This window comes from Lycium barbarum, chromosome 2 (genome assembly GCF_019175385.1).
Source record: "Lycium barbarum isolate Lr01 chromosome 2, ASM1917538v2, whole genome shotgun sequence".
Classification (NCBI taxonomy): Eukaryota; Viridiplantae; Streptophyta; class Magnoliopsida; order Solanales; family Solanaceae; genus Lycium; species Lycium barbarum.
This window is the reverse complement of record NC_083338.1, coordinates 13,469,738-13,476,906: the sequence shown is the minus strand read 5'-3', so window position 1 is coordinate 13,476,906 and position 7,169 is coordinate 13,469,738. Positions and strand designations below refer to the sequence as shown.

Genomic DNA, 7,169 nt, shown 5'->3' with positions numbered 1-7,169 from the left:
AACATACAACAAACTACCTCGCAACCAAATGACCAGCAACAAGCCAACTTCCAGCAAATTAACTTCCAACAAACCAATTCACAACCTTTCACTACCCCTTACATTCCTCAACCTACAGTTACCCAAATTAATCCACATACCCAAAATTACCAAGCGGTTCATCCTACCCCACTGGCACGTATTGCTAGCCATAACACGCAATATGTGGCAGAAGCTCAACCTTTCACGACCCAGATGCAGGCTTTGCAGCACCCAGAGGTTGACCCTTACGAAGAATTAGAAAGGGAGGCCAGGGCAAGGGCAGACGAAGATGTGGCAAAAGAGCTTCGCAGTCTGAGAGAAGCCGTCAGAAATATCCAGACCAATAGAGGAGGTGAAGGGCTGGAATATGAAGATCTGTGCATTCACCCTGACGTTGAGTTACCCGCTGGGTATAAAGTGCCAAAGTTTGACATGTTCGACGGGAAGGGAAACCCTCGGGCCCATTTGAGATCATATTGCGATAAGCTTGTCGGAGTGGGTAAAGATCAGGCCATCCGAATGAAACTATTTATAAGGAGTCTAACAGGAGAAGCACTCGATTGGTATACGTACCAAGACCCGCAGAGATGGCACAGTTGGGGAGATATGGCCCAGGAATTCATGGACAGGTTCAGATTCAACACCGAGACTGTCCCAGATCGGTTCTATTTGATGAAGCTGGAGAGAAAATCGACAGAAACTTTCCGGGAATATGCTATACGCTGGAGAGCGGAAGCCGCAAAAGTCCAACCTCCAATGGCAGAGAGTGAAATGACGATGCTTTTCGTACAATCTCTAAAGGACCCCACATATTATGAGAGAATGTTAAGTGTCATTGGGCAGAAGTTTGCTGAAGTCATCAGGATGGGGGACTTCATAGAAGAAGGAATTAAAACAGGGAGAGTTACAAATCTTGCGGCTTTGCAGGCCACAAGTAAGGCCATTCAGGCAGACCCTGCTAAGAAGAAGAGAGACGGAGTATCCCCAGTCATGGCCGTCCAAGATCAAAAACCAACCCAAAAATCAACCCACCAACATTTCTCACCTCAGCCCTCGCACTACAGCCAGTACACTCAAACACCTCAGCCTTATTACCAACCCCCACCTACCCCTCTTCCCGTCTATCACACTCAGCCAGCATATTATTCACCTCGAACCCCTTCCTACCAAAACCCAACACAACACCGTCCAACCTATGCAACGCAACCCCAGTACCATTCACCAAACCGCCCACAAAACACCCCTAGACCACGCCCAAATGTTGAAAGAAGACCAACCAGAACTTACACACCATTAGCCGAGCCTTTAGCCCAACTGTACGAGAGGCTGAAAATGGCAGGGATACTCCAACCAATTCAAGGAAGAACTCCTGATCCTATCCCAGGATGGTATGACGAGACTAAACATTGTGCATATCATTCGGGAATTGCAGGGCATGATACTGGAAACTGTTTTGCTCTCAAGGATAGAGTTGAGGCATTAATCAAGGAAGGAGTCATACAGCTTAAGGAAGCTCCCCCGAACATAAACAACAATCCGTTACCGAATCACTGCAATGCAGATGCGCACATGATCACTATTGATGAAGATTACAATCTGGAGGGGACCATCGTCCCGGTTAAGAAAAGAGATAAGGTCGAATCGTCAGCTTGTGTTGCTCCCGTAATCACAGTTCAAATGAGGGCCCCGTTCGAAGTACTCACTCCAAGGCCCAAGATCACAGCTTTCGTTGCCCCAGCACCTTCTCACAGCACCAAAACGGTCCCCTGGGACTATCAATCCGGGGTAAAGGACAAAGAAAAAGGAAGAATAGTTGTAGAAACCGTTGCCACCGGGATAACTAGATCTGGACGATGCTATGCCCCCGAAGAGGTGGCACGAGGGGCGCCAAGCAAGGAGAATGGCTCGAAGAAAACTATTACAGACGCTGAAGTCGAAGAATTCTGGAGGAAAATGCCGACGAAGGAATACTCTGTTGTAGAACAGCTGAAGAAAACGCCGGCTCAAATTTCCTTATTCGCATTATTGATGAGTTCTGAAGCTCATAGGAGTGCTTTGGTGAAAATACTGAATAAAGCCTATGTTCCGGCCGAGACTTCCAGTGAAAAATTGTCGGCTATGGTAGGGGAGATCCTCGAGGCCCACCGGGTCTCTTTTCATAATGACGAGCTGCCACCTGAAGGTTTGGGGCATAACAAGGCATTAAACATTACTATCAGATGCAGGGATAAGTTCATCTCCAAAGTATTGGTCGACGGGGGTTCAGCTGTGAATATATGTCCTGTCGTTACTCTACGAGCTTTAGGGATCGATGTTGGGAAACTCCACGGCAGTCAGGTCAGTGTCACAGGTTTTGACGGAGCCCGAAGAGAGGTTGTCGGAGAGATCGATTTATTTCTAGAGATTGGGCCTGTGGAGTTCATGGTGAAATTCCAAGTAATGGACATATCTACTAGTTACAACTTGCTGATTGGGAGACCATGGATCCACATGGCTGGTGCGGTCCCTTCCACTTTGCATCAGAGTTTGAAGTTCGTGTGGAATCATCAGGAAGTGGTAATCCATGGAGAAGGCAACAATTCCCTCTACCCGGAAGTTTCGATTCCTCCTATTGAGAGTGTGGAAAGACTAGACGGATCTGTTTTCCACATCAAAGAGATTGTGTGTGCTGTTCAAGCATGGAAAATAAAATTGCCACACGCGCTTATGATGGTGGCATGGGAAATGCTGAAGAACGGTTTCCGACCCGGTCAAGGCCTCGGTTTGAATTCGAATGGGATTGTGGAACCAATCCAACTGCCCGGACACAACCATACTTTCGGTCTCGGATATGAGCCCACCCCTGAGGAGATTGCTTTAGCCAGTCTCAAAAGAAGAAGTGCTAGTCCCTTGCCGAAGCCTGTTCCGCTCCTGAATCAATCATTTCTCAGGGATTCCGCTGCCCAGGCGTCAGAAGAAAAGCTGGAAGACGACCTCCTAGAAAAGTTTAAGAACTTATTCATCATCGAAGGAGAAGCAGAGTGCAACATGGTTTCAAGTGGATGTTCCGAAGACCCGACTATCCGGGTTGCAGAGCCAGGATGTCGTCTGAACAATTGGACTTGTACCCCGCCCCCGTTTCTTCGGGAGTCTTGGTAGACAAAACTGTATTCAGTATTTTATGAAACAGACACGATTCAAAATTGAGGCTTGAATCGTGCCTATGCTTTTGTTGTTTTGCCTCCCAACTATTGAAGTTTAAATGCAATTTTCCAGCCATGCTTTTATTTATGTTTTCCATCTTTATTTAATCAATTTTTCTTTTATTTTCAGCAGTCAAATTAATAGATCTGCTGATACCTCAAATATGACACATAGTGAAACGAGCGAGCCCGTAGGAAATGCCGAACAAGATGATGAAGAATGCGAAGAAGATATGCGACCTGAAGGATTAACTAAAGATTATGAATATTTTGAAAATAAGCCAAAACCAAATTTGGATGAAACAGAAATCATAAATTTGGGTAATTCAAAAATCATGATGGAAGTAAGAATCAGCGTCCACTTAACTCCGTCACAGAGAGAGAAATTGATCAAACTTTTGAAAGAGTACATAGATGTGTTCGCCTGGTCTTATGATGATATGCCCGGATTAAGCACTGACATTGTTTCGCACAAGTTGTCTCTTGATCCATCCTGTCCTCCGATAAAGCAAAAGAAAAGAAACATTAAATCAGACTTGAGTTTGAAAATCAAGGAGGAGATCTCTAAACAGTTCGATGCAAAGGTCATACGAACTACGATGTACCCCACTTGGCTAGCCAATATCGTTCCCGTGCCTAAGAAGGATGGCAAAGTTAGAGTGTGCGTGGATTACCGAGATCTCAACAAAGCCAGTCCAAAAGACGACTTTCCCCTCCCGAATATTCATATGCTTATTGATAATTGTGCAAAGCATGAGTTGCAGTCTTTCGTTGATTGCTACGCAGGATATCATCAAATCCTAATGAATGAAGGAAGATGCAGAGAAAACAGCATTCATCACACCTTGGGGGGTGTACTACTATCGGGTGATGCCTTTCGGGCTCAAAAACGCAGGAGCTACCTACATGAGAGCCATGACCACCATTTTCCATGATATGATCCATAAAGAGATTGAAGTCTATGTGGATGATATCATCATCAAATCACGAAAGAGCTCAGACCATCTAACGGATTTAAGAAAGTTCTTCGACAGGTTGAGGCGATATAATCTGAAGTTGAACCCCGCAAAATGTGCATTTGGAGTACCTGCAGGGAAATTGTTGGGTTTTATTGTGAGCAGAAGAGGCATAGAGTTAGATCCCTCGAAGATAAAAACCATTCAGGAATTGCCCGCTCCAAAGAGTCGGAAAGATGTGATGAGTTTCCTCGGGCGCCTCAACTACATCAGCCGATTTATAGCACAATCAACGGTGATATGTGAACCAATAATCAAGTTATTGAGGAAGGATGCTCCTACCAAATGGACTGAAGATTGCCAAAGGGCCTTTGACAAAATCAAAGAGTATTTGTCTAGCCCGCCTGTTTTGGTGCCTCCAGAAGCTGGAAGACCTTTGTTATTGTATTTGTCCGTATCAGAAAATGCTTTTGGGTGTGTATTAGGACAGCATGATGAGACAGGAAAGAAGGAGCGAGCGATATATTACTTGAGTAAAAAGTTCACACCTTACGAGGCACGGTATACGTTATTGGAACGCACCTGTTGTGCTTTGACATGGGTTGCACAGAAGTTGAGACATTATTTGTCTGCATATACTACTTACCTCATTTCGAGGATGGACCCACTCAAGTACATCTTCCAGAAGCCTATGCCTACGGGGAAGCTAGCTAAGTGGCAAATGTTGTTGAGCGAGTTTGACATTGTGTATGTTACTCAAAAGGCTGTCAAAGGGCAGGCGATAGCTGATCATCTTGCAGAGAATCCTGTGGACAAGGAATACATACCCCTTAAAACTTATTTCCCGGATGAAGAAGTGTTGTTCATCGGGGAAGGCATCGCAGAAGAGTACCCGGGGTGGAGGCTGTTCTTCGACGGGGCGGCAAATTCTAAAGGGGTCGGCATTGGAGCAGTTTTGATTTCAGAGTCAGGCCAGCACTATCCCATTTCAGCCAAAATCAAGTTCCCGTGTACCAACAATATGGCAGAATATGAGGCTTGTATTCTCGGCCTCAGAATGGCAGCTGACATGCATATACAAGAGCTTCTGGTTATAGGCGATTCAGACTTGCTGGTTCATCAAGTGCGAGGCGAATGGACAACTAAGAACGGGAAGATACTTCCGTACTTGCACTGCGTAAAGGATTTGTGTAAGAGATTCATTAAGGTCGAATTCAAACACGTTCCAAGGACACAGAACGAGTTCGCTGATGCTTTGGCCACGTTGTCTTCTATGATTCAGCATCCAGACAAGAACCGCATAGATCCTATCAAGATAAACGTGCACGATCAACATGCACATTGCTTCTATGTGGACGAAGAGCCTGATGGGGAACCTTGGTACTACGACATTAACAAATATCTTAAGACCGGAGACTATCCGGAAGGGGTAACTAGTGTTCAGAAGAAAACGCTTCGGAGATTAGCAAACCATTTCTTCCTAAGCGGAGAAATCCTGTATAGGAGGACTCCGGAGTTAGGATTATTAAGATGTGTTGACGCTAAAGAAGCGGCTCGTTTGATTGAAGAAGTGCATGGCGGCACATGTGGGCCTCATATGAATGGCTTTACACTGGCTAAGAAGATCCTTCGCGCAGGCTATTTCTGGATGACTATGGAGTCTGATTGTATCCGTTTTGTGCAGAAGTGTCACCGATGTCAGATTCATGGTGATTTGATTCGAGTTCCGCCAAATGAATTAAATGTGACAAGTTCTCCGTGGCCTTTCGCAAGTTGGGGTATGGATGTCATCGGTCCTATCGAGCCAGCAGCATCGAATGGGCACAGGTTCATTTTGGTAGCCATTGATTATTTCACAAAGTGGGTGGAAGCATCTTCACATAAGTCGGTAACAAAGAAGGTGGTAGCGGATTTCGTTCGGAGCAACATTATTTGCCGATTCGGAGTCCCGGAGTCAATCATAACGGATAACGGCGCTAACCTTAACAGTGGTCTAATGCAGGAGATTTGCGATACCTTCAAGATTACTCATCGCAATTCCACTCCTTATCGCCCTCAGATGAATGGGGCAGTTGAAGCAGCCAATAAAAACATCAAGAGAATACTGAGGAAGATGATCGATAATTACAAGCATTGGCACGAGAAACTGCCGTTAGCTCTTCTCGGGTATCGCACTACCGTGAGAACTTCAACAGGGGCAACACCCTATCTTTTGGTCTACGGGACAGAAGCGGTGTTACCTGCTGAGGTAGAAATACCCTCTTTGAGAATCATCCAAGAAGCTGAGTTAAGTGACGCTAAGTGGACGCAGAATCGATACGAACAATTGATGCTCATTGATGGAAAGAGATTGAATGCCGTTTGTCATGGACAACTTTATCAGAATAGAATGGCCAGAGCTTTCAACAAGAAAGTAAGACCGAGGCAATTCAAAACGGGGCAATTGGTACTGAAACGCATATTCCCATGTCAAGATGAAGCTAAAGGCAAATTTGCACCTAACTGGCAGGGACCTTATATGGTTCATCGAGTATTGACTGGAGGAGCGTTAATCCTAGCAGAAATGGATGGCGAAATTTGGCCGAAAGCTATCAACGCAGATGCCGTCAAGAGATATTATATTTAGAAGCCTTCTTTATTTGTATGTAATATCCCGCAACACTTATTCATGTAATGACACTACTCCCCGTGGCGGGATGCATGACAAACCTATATCAGTTTAGGTCTTTTGGGAATAATTCCAATCAATATCCTTTCGTTTGTAATATGAACTACGCCTGACCTGATTCCCATGGGGGATACGTAGGCGGCCCGCATAGGCCTCGGTCACATCACTTCAAAATTCCAATTTTATTTTGCTTGTAATATGAACTACGCCTGACCTGATTCCCATGGGGGATACGTAGGCGGCCCGCATAGGCCTCGGTCACATCACTTCAAAATTCCAATTTTATTTCCGCTTGTAATATGAACTACGCCTGACCTGATTCCCATGGGGGATACGTAGGCG

At 45.3% G+C, this 7,169-nt stretch overlaps 1 pseudogene; it reads left to right on the top strand.

Moving 5' to 3' along the window:
• The first annotated feature begins 3,417 nt into the window (after positions 1–3,417).
• On the top strand, positions 3,418–6,785 carry LOC132628368 (uncharacterized; annotated as a pseudogene).
• The last annotated feature ends 384 nt before the right edge of the window (positions 6,786–7,169 follow it).